The 20,395-nt window shown below is 47.1% G+C and overlaps 1 long non-coding RNA gene across 1 annotated transcript in view; it reads right to left on the bottom strand.

Moving 5' to 3' along the window:
* Positions 1-9,757: 9,757 nt before the first annotated feature.
* Positions 9,758-20,395, bottom strand: part of LOC138245995 (uncharacterized) — a 150,474-nt gene continuing 139,836 nt past the window's right edge. The window contains exon 3 of the long non-coding RNA XR_011194203.1: positions 9,758-9,855. This is a non-coding gene — a long non-coding RNA (uncharacterized lncRNA). The remainder of the gene's footprint in view (positions 9,856-20,395) is intronic.

The raw sequence follows: 20,395 nt of genomic DNA on the forward strand, positions 1-20,395 counted from the left end.
CACCCTCAGATGACACCACTTCATATCATGAAGTTCTTCAGCATGCAGCCACTTTCCACAAGGTGGAATTGCACAAGCAACCTGAAGAGGACGATCTCCTTAGGGAGACCTTCTCCTCCACACATAGGTCGATGCAGTACCTGCCTGTGATGAAGGGTATGATTCAACCCGCGCACAAGATCTTTAAGGAGCCAGTGAAGGCTCGTATTGTCACTACCAGGGTGGATAAATAATTTAAGGCTTACTCCTCTGACTACCCTCACATCAGTGGCCAGCTTCCACCCAACTCACAGGTACTATATACAGCACGCAAACTAACTCTTAGGGTATAGATGATGCTGCCCCACTAGACCAAGAGAGCAAAAGATTGACATGGCAGGCAAACGTGTCTCCACCCGGTGTGCTAGGCATTGGTGGATTGCCAATTCAGTGTGCCTGCTCTTCAGTAGGACCGTGCCTACTGAAAAGAGATGGAAGATTTGATCCAACACCTTCTAGATCACTATTAAACACATGACCAGGAGTTGGCAGCAGTAGGAAGAATAATTTCGAACACCAACATCAAGTGCACTGTAGACACAGCAGACACTGCTGCATGAAGTGTTAACATCAGTGTCCTCGTCCTCAGTGTGACAGCGCTTATCTGGCTTCAACCTGGAAGTCTAACAACATCTCCTAACTTGCTTTTCGATGGGGAATACCTCTTCAGAATGCAAGTTGAGATGCTGGAGAAAATTGAAGACAACATGGAGAGAGCCAAGGCCATGGATACCCTGCAAAAACCAGCTGCCCGTGATTCCTTTCAATGCACTTGATATCATAAGGGGACCAAACCACCACCACCAAGGCTTTGATATCCTTCCCCAGACAACAGCAGCAACAACCCACTCAGGATTACTACAGGAGAGGATACAGGGGCAGCACTAACTGATGCAGGGGGAAGAGCACCCCCCCCCCCCCAAAAGGGGCTGTACCTGCTAAGCATTGACTTTCTAATCCTTCTCCACCCTTCCTACACCTGTCTGGGGAAAATTGCAGGGGTTTCTGTCTACCCTACTGGGCAGAGATTACCTCTGACCAGTGGGTTCTATTTCTTATTGCAGAGGGCTACTACCCAGAACTCACACAAACACCATTGAACATCCCCCACCCACACACACAAGGTCTCCCCAGGACATAAGCGCCTACCCCAAGAGAAGATGCACGCACTACACAGCAAAAAATGTATGTCAAAAGTAGAAAAGGCTGAGATGGGGCAAAACACTGCATTATTCATCACATAGGTGATCCTTCAATTCTTCCTCTACATTCCACCCACGCGGGCCCTTTGATTCTAATGATGTATTTTGATGCCATTCGCCATTCTGTATCCTCCCCTGTTCTCTTATGGCACTGTGTCAATGATATGATATACAGATCACTGAAATGCTTCTCACTGAAGTGTCTTGCCATGGGGTATTGAAAATCTTTGTTGTCAGTCCCACGCATGTGCTCAAGAATCGTTGACAAACTATGTAGTGTTTTGCCTCCATCTCAGTTTCTTCTCCCTTTACCTTTTTGTTCTGATCATTTCATTTTAACATTTTTTCATAGGAGGAAAGGAAGGAATTGCTGTGAGATGTGGTCCAGCCAGTAGGCATGTGCCCCCTAGGGGGGTTTTCAGTCATAGAGATGATCAGCTGGGTATCATTGGCGTAGGAGATGATGTTCAGCCCATGGTCCCTGCCAATGGGGCAGCGGGCCATGTAGATGTTGAAGAGTATGGGGCTCAGGGAGGAGCCCTGTGGAACTCCGCAACTGATCTCCGTAGGTTCTGAAAGGTAAGGCAGGAGTCTGACTCTCTGTGTTCTGCCATTCAGGAAGGACCTTTCTGTGGATGCCCGTTGTGTGGAGCCTGGGGTAGAGGGTGAGGTGTGAGACCGTGTCGAAGTCTGCAATAGGTCGAGTATGATGAGGGGTGCTGTATGGCCATGGTCGAGGAGCGAGCGGATGTCATCTGTGGCGGCAAAAGGTGGTCTCAGTGCTGTGATTGCTTGTGAAGCCTGATTGGGAAGTGTCCAGGATGTTGTTGTCCTCAATGTGTTTACGGAGCTGAGTGTTGATGGCCTTTTCTATGACCGTGGCTGGGAACGGTAGCGGAGAGATGGGGCGGTAATCTTGATGTTCTGGGGATCCACCATGGGTTTCTTCAAGGACAGGCGGTCTTGGCATGCTTCCAGTCCTCTGGGAAGGTGGCTGTCTATGGAGCAGTTGAAGGTGCATTGGAGCTCTGGTACGATGGATGCGTTGGCCCTGTTGAAAATGTGGTGAGGACAGGGGTCCGTAGGGGTTCCGGAGTGGATGCTGCTTATGAGGGTGCTGATCGCGTCTGTGGTGAGGGTGGTCCAGCAGTGCAGGTTCTGTGGTAGTTTGATGGGTCAGAACTGGGGGGGGGGGAGGTGTTGGAGGGCTCGGAGGGTCTTGGGATCTGAAGCTGTTGTATATGTCTTTGATTTTCCGGTGGAAGAAGTTGGCTAGCTAGTTGCAGAGATCTTGAGATGGAGGGATGCTTGCCTTTTCTGATTGGGGTTTGGCAAACTCTTTGACCACCGGTGGTGCTGATACGGTTCTACAGGATGGCTTTCCTGGTGACTCTGCTGAGGTGGTGTTGGAATTTGGTGGCAGCTTTAAGGCCTCAAAGTCTTCTGGGGACTTGCTGTTTCTCCATCTTTTCTATAGCCATCTGCAGGTGCGCCTGGAGTCCTAGAGTGCAGGGGAGAACCAGCAGGCCTTCATGAGGTGGTGTTTCGCTGAGGTCTTATGGAGAGGTGCTAGGGTGTTGGCACAATCGGAGATCCCTTCATGAAAATTCTGCGATTGGGGGACTTGCTGAAGGTGTTTGAGAGCTGATCCTCAGTGATCCGGTTCCATTTTCTGCTTGGGACTCGAGGTGGGTGGTCGGTGAGGTGATGGTGAAATGGATGCAGTGGTGGTCAGTCCAGTGAAGTGTGGAGGTGTTGTCAATGGTGATTTTGTTGCTGGTGGAGAAGATGGCATCAAGTGTGCGTACTGCGATGTGTGTTGGTGAGGTGACGTTGCTTTAGTCCTATTGTGGCGAGGTTGTCGAGCAGGGAAACTGTGTTGGTGTTGTTGCCGTTGTCAGTGTGGTAGTTGAGGTCAAAGAGGAGGAAGTAGTTCCAGGAGGTAAGAGCATGAGGAGAAATGTAGACAATGGAGTTGTAGAAGGCTGGATGGGGGCCTGGTGACCTGTAGATGAGGGTGCCACGGAAGGTTGACTTGGGTGTGGCGTTTATCTGGAAGTGGAGGTGCTTCATGAGGGGGGGGGAGTGTTCTTCTGCGTTAGTTGTCAAGCGGAGGGAGGATTTGTGTATAATGGCCAGACCGCCGCCTTGGCGAGAAGGACGGTCTTTGCAGAGCAGTTTGTAGTCGCTGGGGATCCGGTGCAGATTCTGTGTTTGTCCAAGTTTCAGTGAGGGAGGAGATGTCCAGGCGGGTGGAGTCCAGTAGGTCCCAGAGTTCTGTGACATGTTTGTGGAGGAAGCGAATGTTGAGGCGGATGCAGCTGAGATGCTCCAGGTTGGTGTTTGATGGCTCAGCTGCGGGAGGGTTCAGTGCTTGTGGTAGCAGTGGAGGCAGGAGAATGGTCCATGGGAATCTCTGAGTGAGGCGTGACAGCAGGTAGCGGATCGCCCTGTGTTCAGAGCGTAGAGGGTCTCTGCATTGTAGCAATGGAAGGTTGGGGGACCAGGGTTTGTGGCACTGGGCACGGCCCAGGTGCACACGGGCGCAGACGGGCTTTCCTTTGGTGCTTCTTTGGCATGCCAGCGGCGCTCCTGCTGCACGGCCACACAACAGCCACCATTAAGAAGAGGTGGGGGGGGAGTCAACTGGGAGGCGGGAGGGCAGGAAGGTGCTTCACATGGAGGTGGGGGGTGGGCCACCTGGTCAGCAGCGGCTCAGGAAACGCAGTGAGAGTGAAAGATTGAAGAAGAGAGAACGAGGCAAGTAAGAAATAAAAATAGAATAAAAATAAGATAGTGAGAAAAAATAAGCAGAAGTAAAAGAGACTGTAAGATACTTACACACAGATGACCACTAGGCCACCAGGGATTAGGCGCAGGCAGGAGCCTGCGGGTGAAAGTGGGCCTCAAATTGAGAGTCGGGCAGGCTCTCAGTTCGAACGTGGCAGAGGTAGCAGCAACAGGTGGAGCTGCGCAGAGGAGAGCGAGCAGACACTGACCTGGAGGTCAGAGGAGTCGCCCTCTCAGTGCACAGAGGCCACCATTAAGAAGGGAAGGGAAGGGAGGCAGAGGTCTTGTCAGCTAGGAAGGTGGCAAGCGCTTCGCAAGGAGGGACGGGGTGGTACCTCAGGGTCAGCTGTGGGGAGAGTGAAAGGCTGAAGGAGAGAGAAAGAGACGGGCAAGAAAGTAAAATCGAATAAAAATGACAGAAAAAATAAGCAGAAGTAAAGAGAGACACTAAGATACTTACACACAGATGGGCACCAGGCCACCAGGGATGAGGCACACGCGGGAGCCTGCGGGTTGAGGTGGGCTTCGAACTGAGAGTCAGGCAAGCTCTCAGATTGAACGCGGCAGAGGCAGCAGCAACAGTTGGAGCTGCACAGAGGAGAGTGAGCAGACGCTGACCAGGAGGTCAGAGGAGTCGCCCTCTCAGTGTGCAGCGGCTGCCATTAATAAAGGGAGCAAGGCGGAGGTCTGGTCAGGCAGGAGGGCAGGAAAGTGATTCGCAGGTAGGCGCAGCAGCCGCCATTAAGAAGGGGAGGGGGCAGGGCTGGTCAGTTAGGAGGCAGGAAGGTGGGAAAGCGCTTTGCAAGGAGGGAAGGGTGGTAGGGCAGCAGCGGCATGGGAGAGTGAAAGGCTAAAGGAAAGCGAAAGAAAGAAAAATAGAATAAAAATAACAAATGTCAGAAAAAATAAGCAGAAGTAAAGAGAGACAGCAATATACTTACACACAGATGGCCACCAGGGATGAGAAGCAGGCGTGAGCCTGCAGTTGGAGGTGGGCCTGGAGTGAGGCAGGGTCTCAGTTCGAACATGGCAGAGGAGGCAGCAGCAGCAACAGGTGGAGCTGCGCAGAGGAGAGCGAGCAGACGCTGACCAGGAGGTCAGAGGAGTTGCCCTCTTAGTGCGCAGCGGCCACCATTAAGAACGGGAGGGAGGCATGGGGGTCCAGTCAGCTGTGAGGGGGGAGGGCAGGAAAGCGCTTTGCAAGGAGGGAGGGGTGGCAGGGCAGTATCGGCGCGGTGAGATGAAAGGCTCAAGGAGAGAGAATGAAGACAAGTAAGAAAGAAAAATTAAAAAAAAAAAAAAACAGAAAAAATAAGCAGAAGTAAAGAAAGACAGCAAGACACTTACACACAGATGGCCACTAGGGATGAGGCCAGGCAGGAGCCTTCGGTTGGAGGTGGGCCTGGAGTCAGGCAGGCTCTCAGTTCGAATTCGGCAGAGGCAACTGCAGCAACAACAGGTGAGGCTACACAGAGGAGAGCGAGCTGACGCTGACCAAGAGATCAGAGGAGTCACCCTCTCAGTGCGCAGCAGCCGCCATTAAGAAGGGGAGGGAGGTGGGGGTCCGGTCAGCTTGGAGGCGGGAGCGCTGGAAACCACTTTGCAGGGAGGGGGGGAGGGCCGCTGGGGCAGCAACAGCGTGGGAAACGTGGGGAGAGTGAAAGGCTGAAAGAGAGTGAAAGACAAGAAAGAGACAGTAAGCTATTAACACACAGATGGCAACTAGGTACCCAGGGATGAGGCGCAGGTGGGAGCCTGCTGGTGAAGGTGGGCCTTGAACTGAGAGTCAGGCAGGCTCTCAGTTTAAATGTGGCAGAGGCAGGCACAGCAGCAACAGTTGTAACTGTGCAGAGGGGAGTGAGCTGGCGTTGACAAGGAGGTCAGGGGAGTCGTCCTCTCAGTGCATAGCAACCGCCATTAACAAGGGGAGGTAGGTGGGGTCTGGTCAGCTGGGAGGCGGGCGGTAAAGCAATTCACAGGGAGGGAGGGAGGTGGGGCAGCAGCGTCGCAGGAAACGCAGGGAGAGTGAAAGGCTGAAGGAGAAGGAGACAAGAAAGAAAAATAGAATAAAAATAAAAATGACAGAATAAATAGCAGAACTTAAGCGAGAGAGCAAGTTACTTACACACAGATAGCCAGTAGGCCACCAGGGATGAGGCGCAGGTGTGAGCCTGCGGGTGGAGGTGGGCCTTGAACTGAGAGTCAGGAAGGCTCTCAGTTCAAACGTGGCAGAGGCAACAGCAACAGGTGGAGCTGCGCAGAGGAGAGTGACCAGATGCTGACCAGGAGGTCAGAGGAGTCCGGTGCTTGCTGTAGGGTGAGGGTGCAGTGGCACTGGTGGCAACTGAATTTGTCGGCATGATTAAGACTGTTAAGGTCCAAAGTCCTTCGAGGTTGAATTTGGCCTAGTTCGTTTTTGTCCCCAATGTACCCAATCACCACCTATCCAAAACCTGAAATGTTCTTTTTCATAAAAAACAAAAATGTCCTGCCATAACCCAGATGAGAGCTGTTGGGACTGAGGTTGTTCCAGGCAAGCGTAACTGGTAGAGGACACCATGGAACATCACACCATACAGAATTTCGTTGATGTCACTGCAGTTTATTTAATTATGAGGATGTTGGTGCAGGTCAATGCAAGGGCCAGTGAGAAATTAGTCCTATTAGGAGACATGTCCTCGGATGGAGCAACATCATGCAGACATGACCGGCCCAAGGACACCTAGAAGCACTTGCATTAGAAATCCTCATGAATGAACTTGCTATTTAGTGGTCAGTTCCTTGTGTTTCTTCTCCAGTATTGATTTCCATTCACATGTCCAGCAGCCCAACCTGAAATAGAAATATAGAAGTGCAGGTACTCCCTATCCCAGAGTACCTGTGTGCTACTGAGAAGTGCCGATGCTCTTCCATCATAAGTATTTGTTTCTTTGTTGAGAAGTGCAGGTATGCTTCCAATAAAATTAATCAAGTGGCAGAGGATTGTTTTGATACCAACCAAGATGGCCAGTTGACCTGGCGACTCTGCTCCCACATCTTAATATTCGTACCTTATTCATCCTGAAGGATTGTCATCCATCATAGATCCTAAAAGGCGGAGGTAAAAACTTCAATGCAATGGATGTGGTGTGCTGAAGAGGCTCCTCCGCGTCCTTTAGGTGCTGTCACAGAGGAATGGAACCTGGGAGGTGCCATGAGGTACTGGAAACTTTCATGGCCCGAAGCTCGTGGTGTTAGAAGGTGGAGGCCTTTATGGGCTGCGAGGCATAGCTGCCAACTCTTCAGTATGCCTGTGTGTGACGTTTCTACATTTTCAGTGTGCTTATGTGTGATATTTTAATGCCTTATTTGTGGCACTTGATTGACACTTTATCACGAGTAGAATAAAGGGTTGTTGTTCTTCATGCCTTATGTATGACACTTTATCAGCACTTTATCACGAGTAGAATAAAGGGCTGATGATCTTCATTTTAACTAAAATATTATGCAGTATAATCATTTAGAAGTTGTCTTAAAACAACCTAGAATGTGAAGTGATCTTGGCTAAAAAGTCACAGCAGAATGAAGGTGTCAGTAGCCCATGAAATGCTACACCGTGCTACCTATTTCATGAGCTTGCCACATCCCCAATAAAACACACACGCACCCCACTCACTCACGACTCACCCCCACACTGAAAAACACATACAGAATTTGATAAATGTCTGTTTTTTAGTTTTATTCTTGCAAAGTGTTAGGATTGTAAACATACATTTATTATGAGTAAAAGCATTGTAATTGAGTATGATAGTGCAAATGAAGAGAACTAAATCCACAATTTCCAAACTGGGCCATGCATTTTACATTGGTACCATATGGAAACACTTTATGAATAGTACTCATTCTCTTCAACTCAGACGGAAGAAGGTCTGAGTAGACCCTGTCAGGATTCTAACCTGTGGCATTCTGATAATGGACTGCTGTAGCTAGTATGGGTCCAAAGTACCTGAACTAATCTAGCATGAATGGATAGAATAACATTAAATAGTATTAACCGTCAAATAGGATGACATCACACCACATCTCATGGAAGCAATAAAAATTACAGCAAATCTCTCTGAAACAGATTCTTGGATATTGAGAAGAAGGAATGCAGAGAGGGTTGGATATGTGCTTTGAGTTTCATAATGATCCGCAAAATTTGGTGCAAAGTTAATTTACTTTTTTGGGCCTGGTGTCAATGCACAGCTCCCAACCACCCAGGTCACATTAAAATAGTCTTTATACCCTCTGCCAGCAGGCCCACGCTGGCATTTCCCAAAAACATCATTGCTCTTTGGCTCCAGCCTTGTAATAAATGTATATCCACATGCTGTCCATTTATGTGTGCCTCCTCTGCCATGTCCATTATCTTTGTTAGTGGGCAGAGTATGTCAAGAAGCCGATCTTGGCACTGGTTTAAAGATCCTTCTAGACCCTTGCGAGGGTCTCTTCCTAACTTAAATAAAAAGGTAATCATATCAAGATCCAAATCTGAAGTTGAACAAACCTTTTTCTCAATTTGAGGTGTTGCACACTCCACTTCCAAACCATTTCTCACCTCTCTAGCTAGAGGTTTCCTGATGTATTCTTTAATATATTTTTCAACATGATCTAGAGGCCACCAATCGTCACTCCTTGGATGAGGAATACTACCTGGTCTAAACATTTCCTCTCGTAATGGGTCTTTGAGTATCACATTTGAAGACATTCTAGGGGCCGTTTTTAATGTCACCATTTAAATCATCATTGATTGATATACCAGATATGTTCATCCTGTATATTATCATTTCTTTGAATATTAGTCTCATTATGATTCATAAACTAATCGTTTGATAGATCATGTGTGTCACTAAGCACACCTTTTCTTTGCATGCCGCTGAAGGCTCCTTTACCATGTGTGTCACCATGGACAGCCCTCTTTTTAATAGCTTCCAAACCATCTTTCCTTTCTTTTTATAAATGTTACATTTTTTCACTTTCTTTCCTTTTGTAATATTCTTTTTTTACACCTTCATGGTCAGATAATGACCAAAACTCTTCTCCTGACCGTATGTCCATCCTTTTCCTCTCTAAAACAACATCAACAACCTCTCTAGCAGAAGCTCTGACTTCATCCTTCATTAATCGTCTAATGATCTCCTTATTTATACCCCTCTCAGAAGTATTTACTTCAACACTACCTCCTTCTGATGCCAAAGTCATCATATACCAAAATTATTCACCTCTTCCTACTCACAAATCCTCCTTACTTTAGGTACCCAACAACAGCTGACCATTGTAAACAAACCAATCTTATTTAACCCCTTCGCTGCCAGGCCTTTTCCCCCCTCCTGTACCAAGCCTTTTATTGGCTATTTGTGGTAGTTCGCGCTTATGCCCTCATAACGTTTTGTCCGCATAAGCTATCCATTACAAATGTGCATCCTTTTTTTCCAACATCCAAGGGATTGTAGAGCTATCCAGAATTTGTGATTTCCCCTGGAAGGACACCAAGACATTAGCCAAAATACAGCAAAAATTTAGTTTTTGTTTTTAAAAAAATTGGGAAAACAGGCTGCAGAAGAAAGCTTGTGTTTTTTTCCCTGAAAATGATATCAGCAATGGGTTTACGATGCTAAAATCACCATCATTCCAGCTTTCAGGAACAGGCAGACCTGAATCAGAAAACAACATTTTCCAGCACAATTTTGGCATTTTACTGGGACATACCTCATTTTTACAATTTTCTGTGCTTTCTCCTCCTTCCAGTTAGTCACGGAAATGGGTGTGAAACCAATACTGGAATCCGGACAGCTAAACATTTCTAATAAGTAGACAAAAGTCTGAATTCAGCAAGGGGTTATTTGTGTAGATCCTTCAATGTTTTCCTACAGAAAGTAACAGCTAAAATAAAAAACAATATTGAAATTGAGGTAAAAGAAGAGCCATTTCTGTCCACATTTTCTTTTATATATTTTTCCAGCAATGGCAGATTTTTGAAAGCAATATATCATTACGTCTGATGAACTCTTCTGGTTGCGGAGATATATAGGGCTTGTAGGTTCATCAAGAACCCTAGGTACCCAGAGCCAATAGAGGAGCTGCACCTTGCAATGGGTTTTCATTGTATACTGGGTATACAGCAATTCATTTGGTGAACTAAAAGAGTGAAAATAGGTATCAAGGAAACCTTTGTATTTCCAAAATGGGCACAGATAAGGTGTTGAGAAGCAGTGGTTATTTGCACATCTTTGAATTCCGGGGACCCCATACTAGCATGTGAATTACAGGACATTTCTCAAATAGACATCTTTGTTACACACTGTCTTACATTTGGAAGGAAAACATTTAGAGAAAGACAAGGGCCAATAACACTTGTTCTTTTATTCTGTGTTTCCCCAAGTGTCCTGATAAAAATGGTACCTCACTTGTGTGGGTAGGCCTAATGCTGTGACAGGAAACGCAACATGGACACATCCCATTTTTACATTGAAATCTGACGTGTTGTTTGGAAAGTGCCTAGCTGTGGATTTTGGCCTCTAGCTCAGCAAGCACCTAGGGAAACTTACCAAACCTGTGCAATTTTTAAAACTAGACACCTTGGGGGACTCCAGCATGGGGTGACTTGTGGGGCTCTCACCAGGTTCTGTTACCCAGAATCCTTTGCGAACCTCAAAATTTGGCAAAAAAAACACTTTTTCCTCAGATTTTGGTGACAGAAAGTACTGGAATCTGAGAGAAGCCACAAATTTGCTTCCACCCAGCATTCCCCCAAGTCTCCCGATAAAAATGGTACCTCACTTGTGTGGGTAGGCCTAGTCCCCGCAACAGGAAAACCCCAAAACACAACATGGACACATCACATTTTCCCAAAGAAAACTGACATGTTTTTTGCAAAGTGCCTAGCTGTGGATTATGGCCTCTAGCTCATCCAGCACCTAGGAAAACCTAGCAAACCTGGACATTTATGAAAACTAGACACCTAGGGGAACCCAGGATGAGGTAACTTGTGGCGCTCTCACCAGGTTCTGTTACCCAGAATTCTTAGCAAACCTCAAAATTTGCCAAAAAACACCTTTTCTTCACATTTTGGTACTGCAGAGTTCTAGAATCTGAGGGGAGCCACAAACGTCCTTCTACCAAGCTTTCCCCCAGGTCTCCTGATAAAAGCAGTACCTCACTTGTGTGGGTAGGCCTAGTGCCCTCTACAGGAAATGCCCCAAAACACTACGTGGACACATCAAAATTATAAAATACAAAACTACCTGATTTTGCGGGGTAGACACCTGTGTTTTCGGTCCTGGGCTCAGCAGCCATCTAGAGAAACCTACCAAACCCAGACATTTCTGAAAACTAGACACAGGGAGGTGTGACATCCGTGGATCCCCCCAGTGTTTTCTTACCCAGAATCCTCAGCAAACACATTTTCCCCACATTTCTGTGTGGAATCACAGCACCGACACAAATTTCCTACCACCCAACGTCTCCCGATAAAAATGATACCTCACTTGTGTAGGTGGGCCAAGTGCCTTTGACAAGGAAGAGCCAAAATATGTTGAAATTGAGGGGGAACCAAAGCTGGTTCAAAAGGGCAGTTTGAAATAAAATGTTTTTAGCCTGACAAGTGGGGCAGATTTGTTTTCGGTATAGATGCAACAGTGCTGGGTGGAATGAATTTTGTGGATTCCTACAGATTCTGGAAGGTTCCATCACAAAAAATGTGGGAAAAATGTGTGATTTAAAGCAAAGTTGGAGGTTTGTAGGCCATTGTGGGTAAGAAAATGGTGCTGGGTGCTTGTGAAGCACACCACCCTAGGTCTCGTAGATTGTTCTACATGTCAGCGTCCCAAAGGTCAAAAAGTGCAGCCCTCACCAAGTGGAACGATTTTGAGAGTTAGACAAACTCTCATGGCCCAAATGTAAAACCAAAACCCAAAATAATAAAATGTCCTCTTGTTTGCTGTTGGGATAAGTTCTTTTAGTGTGCGGGGGAGAGCTGAAAGATTGTTACCCCCTCAGTTGGGGTGGGGGTATAACCATGCCCATACTGGTTGGAAGCCACCACCCTACTTTTTTTTTTAATTCCCTGGCATCTTGTAGACTTTCTGCCCCTAAGGGAGGGGATCAGTGGTAACTGCCCCTTCTACCCTCCAGTGGGCAGGGCAACTTTGTCCTCATTTATTTGGGGTGGGGTATGGTGATACCCCCACCCTCTTTTTTTAAACAAAGTCTTCCCTGGTATCTGGAGGGCTTTCTGCCCACCTTGGGGGCAGATAGTCTTCCAGAAATAGGCTGATCTGCCCCCCCCCCCCCCGGGGGGCAGAAATGGCCAACAGTAATGTGCCCCAGAGGGAGCAACCCTTGCCCAAGGGGCTGCCCCCCCCCAAACAAAACACACACACCTATCCCTGGTGCCTAAGTAGGTTCTGTCCCCCAGGGGGCAGATTGGCCTAATAGAAATAGGCCGATCTGCCCCCAAGGGGGAGCAGAAATGGCCTAAAATAAATTTGCCCCCCCAGGGGAGCGACCCTTGCCTAAGGGGTTGCTCCCCATCTGTAAAAAATGAAAAAATCCCTGGTGCCCAGTGGTTTCTGTCCCCCCTTGGGGCAGATCTGCCTAATCAAAATAGGGCTCTCTGCCCCCAACGGGGGTCAGAAATGGCCTAAAATAAATTTGCCCCCAGGGGAGCGACTGTTGCGTCAAATAGATGCAAAATAAAATCCCTGGTGTCTAGTGGTTTCTGCCCCCCTTGGTGGCAGATTGGCCAAAGAAAAATAGGCCGATCTGCCCCCAAAGTGAGCAGAAATGGCCTAAAATAAAATTGCCCCCCCAGGGGAGCGACCCTTGCCTAATGGGTCGCTCCCCATCTGTAAAAAAAAAAAAAAAAAAATCCCTGGTGCCTACTGGTACATCTGGTGTACAATAAATCACGCAATTAAGTTTACTGAAGTGGACCTACCAAATAGGTTTATTGTACTCGTATCACATAGTATGAATATGTGATCATTCTCTAATGAGCCAATTTTAACAAGGACATTAGCTGAGATCGGATTTGCAATATATCTATTTCTAGTGCCAACAACCTGCATTTTTGTTGTCCTAAGAGGAGTGGGTTTGGAACCTACAGCGGACAAACTGTGGAGCACCTGTATCAATTGGGAATGATACTTGACGGCCATTGACTTCCCTATCTACATATAGGCCAAGCTGATCTACCTCTAGAACTGCACTAAGCATGCAATCCTCAGTTAATTAATGGGGTTGATTTATTATAATTTTCAGTAAATGTTACTAATTTACAGCAATGGTGCCTCCCCCCTCAGGCACTGTCATTTTGAATTCGTCATATTTGCTGGAAATTGTGAGAAATCATCCGCATTAATGAACAGAGGATTTTGCAGAATGCAGTGTTTTTTATTTCTGGCATTCTGCTGCATGATTGGAGTCATAGGCATTATGTTTTCCTTGATTCTGCATATCTTGCACTGGAGCCAATAGGTCTCCTGTATGAAATATTAGGATGTGGACTGTTAGAAATGGGGTCTCTGGTTGGCAGTCAGGTTGCACTCTGTCAAAGCAGGGACCCTCACTCTAGTCAGGGTAAGGGAGTCACATTCCTAAGACAACCCCTGCTCACCCCCTTGGTAGTGTAGCACAAGCAGTCAGGCTTATCTCAAAGGCAATATGTAAAGTATTTGTACCAAAATACACAGTAACACTACAAATTGGACACATGTTTAGAAAAATAGCCAATATTTATCTAAATCAAACAAGACCAGTATGACAAAAATCCAGCTTACACAAGTCAAGTTATGAATTTTAAAGTAAAAAGAGTCTTACTCCATAGAAAACAATGGAAACATCGTAAAACAAAGTACCTGGTTCGCGTCTCAAATAAAGCCACACGGGCGAGCGTGCATCAAAAAAATCAGTGATGCGTTGATTTCTTACTCATAAGTGAGGTTGTGTGTCATTTCTTCTCCAGTTGGGTAGGCGATGCGTTGTTTTCCTCGCCTGCAAGAGAGCGATGTGTCGAGTTCCGGACGGGGCACCACAGATCCAGGCAGGTTCAAGTTGATTTTAACGCCCAGTGATGATGCGTGCAAAATCTGAATGCACTGTGATGGAAGACAACGCTGCGTGGGGTTTGCGTCGATTCTAGCAGCCACTGGCAGTGGTGTGTCATTTCTCCAGCCGCGATGCAGGTGATGCATCGATTTCCCAGTTGTGATGCAGGTGGTTCATCGATTTCAGCCGCAAGGCAGGTGGCACATCATTTTTACAGCCACGTTGCAGATGGTGCATCAAAATTTTCACTGCATGGCTTCCTGTGCATGGATTTCAGTCCTTGTTCTACCAGCTTCACCTTTCAAGAGCACTGGGACTGGATAGGGCACCACTTGCAGGGCCGGAGTCTCAGCAGAGAGCCCAGATGCTGGTAGGGGAAGTCTTTGATGGCTCTGAGACTTCAAAACAGGAGGCAAGCTCAGTCCAAGCCTTTGGAGACAATTCACAAGTAGAAATATACCACCAAGTCCAGTCTTTGTCCTCTTTCAGGCAGAAGCAGCAACTGCAGGCCAATCCAGCAAAGCACAGTCACAGGCAAAGGGACAGTACTCCTCCTCCAGCTCTTCAGCTCTTCTCCTTGGCAAAGGATCCTCTTGGTTACAGAAGTAATCTGAAACTCTAGGGTTTTGGGTCCACTACTTATACCCCTTTCTGCCTTTGAAGTAGGCAAACTTCAAAGGAAAGTCTCTGTTGTTCAGAAAATCCTGCCTTGCCCAGGCCTGGCTCCAGACTCACACCAGGGGGTTGGAGACTGCATTGTGTGAGGGCAGGCACAGCCCATTCATGTGTAAGTGTCAGCTCCTCCCTCCACTCTAGCCAATATGACCCATCATGATATGCAGGCTAAACCCCAGCTCCCTTTGTGTCACTGTCTAGTGGAGATTCAAAAACAGCCCAGCTTTCAGTCTGACCCAGGCAGGGAATACACAAGCAGGCACGGCCACAGAATGGTTTAAGCAAGAAAAGGGCAGTGTTCTAAAAGTGGTGTTTTCAAACTGGCAATCTAGAAACAAACTTTACCAAAATATGTAGTTATAAATTGTGAGTTCAGAGACCCCAAACTCCACATCTTCATCTGCTCCCAAACGGAAACTTCACTTAAAAGATATTTAAAGGCAGTCCCCATGTTAACCTATGAGAGAGATAGGCCTTTCAACAGTGAATAACAAATCTGGCAGTATTTCACTGTCAGGGCATGTAAAACACAACAGTTCATGTCCTACCTTTAACACACACTGCACCCTGCCCATGGGGATGCCTAGGGCCTACCTTAGGTGTGCCTTACATGCATAAAATGGTAAGGTTTGGGCCCGGCAAGTGGGTACACTTGCCACGTCAAAATGGCAGTTTAAAACTGTTCACACAGACACTGCAGTAGCAGGTCTGACCCATGTTTACAGGGCTACTCATGTGGGTGGCGCAATCAGTTCCACAGGCCCACTAGTATCATTTGCTTTATATGCCCTGGGCACCTCTAGTGCACTTTACTAAGAACTTACTAGTAAATCAAATATGCCAATCATGGAAAAGCCAATTACAAATGCAATTTACACAGGGAGTACTTGCACTTTAGCACTGACCAGCAGTGGTAAAGTGCCCAGAGTACCAAAACCAGCAAAAACAAAATCCAGCACACAGTCAAAACATAGGAAGCAGAGGCCAAAAAGACAGGGGAGACTACTCCAAGCATGCCAGGTCTAACAAGGGTCCTCCCCCAGCTGAAAGTGGGAAGAACTATCCAACTTCATGGGAATTCTCATCACTAAGGCAGAAGAATCTGGACACCATTGGCGTGTTCTGTTCCAGGGCGGTGTTCCACGGTAAAGTCCATTCCCTGTACCGAGATAGACCACTGCAACAGTTTTCGTTTCTCACCACCTATCTGCATTAACCATCTGAGGGGCCTGTGTTCTGTCTGAACCCAGAAGTGAGTCCCAAACAAGTAGGGTCTTAGCACCTTCCGTGCCCAGACCACAGCAATAGCTTCTCGCTCAATTACACTCCACCTACGTTCCCGGGGAAGTAACCTCCTACTAATGAAGGCTAAAGGCTGGTCTAGGCCATCTTCATTTAGCTGTGCTAGTACCACTCCCACACCATGCTCTGAAGAATCAGTCTGCATACCAAATTTTTGGGAGAAGTCATGTGCCTTCAGCATGGGTACCGTGCACATGGCTGCCTTCAGGGCATCAAAAGCTGTCTGACAAGCCTCTGTCCAGATCACCTTTTTGGGTTGCTTCTTGGAAGTGAACTCAGTCAAGGGAGCAACAATGGTGTCATATTGCTTGACAAACCTCCTATAGTACCCTGTGAGACCTAAAAAGGCTCTCACCTCAGTCTGGGTCTTGGGGGGTGCCCAAGCCAAAATGGTGTCAATCTTTAGTTGTAGGGGTGCCACCTGACCACTCCCCACCTGGTGTCCCAAGCACACCACAGAGCCCTGCCCTATTTGGCACTTGCTCGCCTTAACAGTGAGGCCTGCCTTCTGCAGGGCCTCCAACACTTTACAAATGTGCTGCAAATGTTCTTCCCAACTGGAGCTGAACACAGCAATGTCATCCAGGTAGGCAGCACTGTAGGCCTCCAATCCAGCCACAACCTGGTTAACTAACCTCTGAAAAGTGGCAGGGGCATTATCCATCCCAAAGGGCATCACCCTGAACTGGTAGTGCCCATCTGGGGTAGAAAATACAGACCTCTCCTTGGCCCCCTGAGTTAGAGCAATCTGCCAATACCCAGACGTTAAATCAAACGTGCTGAGATATTTGGCAGCTCCCAACCAATCAATCAGCTCATCAGCTCGGGGGATGGGGTGCGCATCAATCTTTGTGACGGCATTGAGTCCATGGTAGTCCACACAGAACCTGAGTTCTGGAGTGGCACCGGGACTAGCATCCTTCGGGACCAAGACCACTGGACTGGCCCAGGGGCTACTGGAGAACTCATTTTGAATACCTCATCCTTAATGCAAGTCCTGACCTTGCCTTTCACCCTGTAAATCATGTTTTACAGATGGACTGTCCGCAGTGTCCACATTATGTGTACACAAATGAGTGACCCCTGGGATCAAGGAAAACAATGAGGCAAACTGTCCCAACACCCGGTGACAGTCCCTTTGTTGCTCTAGAGTCAGTGAGGGGGAGAGGTTCATACCCTCCACAGACCCATCTTTCTCCTTAGCAGACAAGATGTCAGGGAGAGGCTCACTCTCTTCTGCTGTATTTGGGGGATATAACCATTCGGAATTTGGACTGGATTTGATCTACATTCCTCTTTCCAGTGACCAAGGTAGTAGGAAAAACGTCTTTTAAGAGCAGGCAGTGGTCCCAAGGACCACTGCCTAGTATTAAAAAATGAAAAGGAAACTTTTCATTTTTCTGTTTTTTAAATGAATCCCATTTTCCTTTGAGGAAAATGGGCTGCATTTAATAAAAATAAAGATTGCTTTATTTAAAAGCAATCACAGACATGGCGGTGTGCTGACCCCAGCAGGCCAACGTCCCTGTGATTTTTGCAATTCCTATAGGGTTGCAAATTGCAACCTACCTCATTAATTGTATAGAGGTAGGTCGATGTGCGACCCATTAGGAAATGCTAAACGAAACTCATGGAGTTTCATACATTAGGAATAGTGTTACCTAATTGCGATTCACAGAGAATCGCAATTAGGTAATCGCTATTTCTAATAATAATATTACATACATATGGCCCATAGTTCCAGAGGAAACCCCAAAACAAAAGCCAAAATGAAACTACTGCTTTCTTTTGTGGGGGGCTACGATTCCATTAAACTTTGTATAAATCTCCATAAGCCTTTCATATGTATGCAATGACACTTTTGGCTTTTGAGTAGCTCTCATAATTCTCAACCAATTCACCTCTTTCTCTGGGACTTTTTGCTTCAGGTGTGCAATTTCTTTCTTGTGCATATTCATGGCCAGAGTGGCTTGGGTATTAAGAGGATGTACTCTTGGTGGCTCCTCTATTCCAATTTAAAGCTACTTTGCACTCTGCCCAATTTTTTGTTTGGTTTTGGAATCACAATTTCAAATAACATATGCAAATCAAGCTAAAACACACCCATACTCAGCGTCATATCCTCTCGCCAGACCTTTCAGGATATCTCGATTTTGCGAATTGAAATTTTGTGCAAAATATGTTAAACTGCCCTATGCCCAAAATTCTTACACGATGACCACAAGAAACGTAGTTTAACATTTCTCCTGCTCTTAATGCTGCTAACCCATTGGCTATGTGAGGCAGTGCATCTCCATGTCATCATGCTTGCCTTTGTGCATGCTGCATTCAGAAACGTTGGTGCAGTTGGTGCACAGCCTGGACAGATAGTGCTGTTTAGCAGTCGTTGGCTTCATGGGAGCACAACAAGTAATGTCTGTTCGCTGGCCTGGCAGTGCTGCAAGAAATGGCCTTCCCTCGCTCCCCCTCTTCGCTGCACTCAACTGCTCGAGGAAGACAGAGCGGCAGCAAGAAATGTTTCAGTCTGGTGTTTTTTAATCTACTCAGCCGACCGCAGCTATTTGCCCGGGTAAAAAGCATACACAACAAAACCTTATAGTAAAGTTTATTTGTTTATCCATCAGGTGTATGTTTATTTTCTGCTCATGTGCGCAGATAATGCGCATGAGAATACAAGTAGAATATAAGAAGCAGGGGGGCTCAGAGTATGGCAAAGAAGATTTTGTTTAGATCAAGCATGCAAGTGCGTTGTAGCTCCCTTCACCTGGAGCGGTGGGGAACAGAGTTATTCACAAACATTTCAATTTAACAGTGTGAAAAGACGAGTAATAGCGTGACAAAAATCAAAGCTGGGGAGTAAATAGCATCGGCAGTCAATTAGAAATGGGCAGATTAAATGGGCCTGTGGCTTCGCTATCATCAGTTACGTTCTGGAATTTTTTATGTCAGCTTTGTACCTTTGAAATCCAGTGGATTTGGCTGTAGGAGAGATATAAAAGAACAAGCATTGGCAAAGTCAATAGGTCTCGCATATGCAAGAGCTACTGGCTTTGCCAATGTGTTTTAGGCATGTTGTACACCACTCTGGCTGCTGTTTGCTAAGAGTTAGTGGTGCCCAGGTCGAATTTAATGTCACAATTAAAGCTAAGCAACTTTTAGAAAGTTGCCACTCTGTGCCCCAGCTGGTCCAGCAACCTCACATGGCCTCTGGCACACAGATAGGTTTCTGCCTGCCTGGGAAGATGTCTCCCAGGCTTAAGGACAAAAGCAGTTGCTGCAGAGTAAGGTGTAACCTTCTCTCCCAGGATGGCCACAGGGCATTGGCTCAAAAAGCAAGCTTCAGAGGGGGCTGCCTTTTGTTCATGTAGGCAAGCTAGAGACATGGACAGGGGGAGAAGCCAGTGCCCAAACCAGTATACCAGTGGGTGTGCAGCCCTCAGGTAGCCTCACCTCTATTATGATCAACCATGCACCTGAAGAAGGGTCATGCCATCTTGAAAGAGGGGAAGAATTTTGCACTCTGAGATAGCCAGATGCCACACATCACTGGAACTGTGTCAACAAAGCGGACCGTGTTATCCCCTCAGGGCTCTTTCCTGGGAAAATATGGCACTCTGCACTCTGGATTTGGTGGGAGAACCAAGAAAGACTGCCAAGCTGCCTTTGGAATCGCCAAAAAGAGGCTGCTGCGTCGGAAGGACTGCACTTTGGGATAGTGAAGTTTGGACAGTACCTGTGGCTCCTGGCTCAGGAAAAAGCTGATTCCCAGCTCCAGATCAAAGCAGTGACTTCAAGGATCAGTCGACTGATCTCCTGGAACCAGTTTCAGGGACACAAGAGCTGAAGAAGCCCAAACTGACAAGTTGGTAGTCACCCTAGAGGTTTAGCTGCTACCAGTTGCTGGGCGCCCAAAAGGACAAAACTGAGATAGCCAAAAGTTGCACCTGAGTCTGCCTGACCTGGGAGTGCTGCCAAAGACGTGATCCGTTGCACCTAAGAGACACACCTAAGGATTTCACCCCAACTGCAGTGCAAGGAGAGCAGTATTCCAGCATCGCCTGGACTGCTACTGCAATGTAGAGGACTTTGTGGCTAAAGTCGCTCCACTTCACCCATAGACTGAGGAATAACCAAAAAGACACCCCCATCGACTGCACCACAATTGGAGCATCCTTTGAGCATCTTTTACCTGTATACTCAGCATCATGACCACTCCATTGATGTCTACAGCGGTCGTCCTGTAAAGTTTGGAACGTGCCTTAAAAATGCTCTGGTGGCCTGGTAACAGTAGAGAATGCCCACTCTGCCCCCCCTAAACC

Source organism: Pleurodeles waltl, chromosome 7 (assembly GCF_031143425.1).
Source record: "Pleurodeles waltl isolate 20211129_DDA chromosome 7, aPleWal1.hap1.20221129, whole genome shotgun sequence".
NCBI classification, from domain to species: domain Eukaryota; kingdom Metazoa; phylum Chordata; class Amphibia; order Caudata; family Salamandridae; genus Pleurodeles; species Pleurodeles waltl.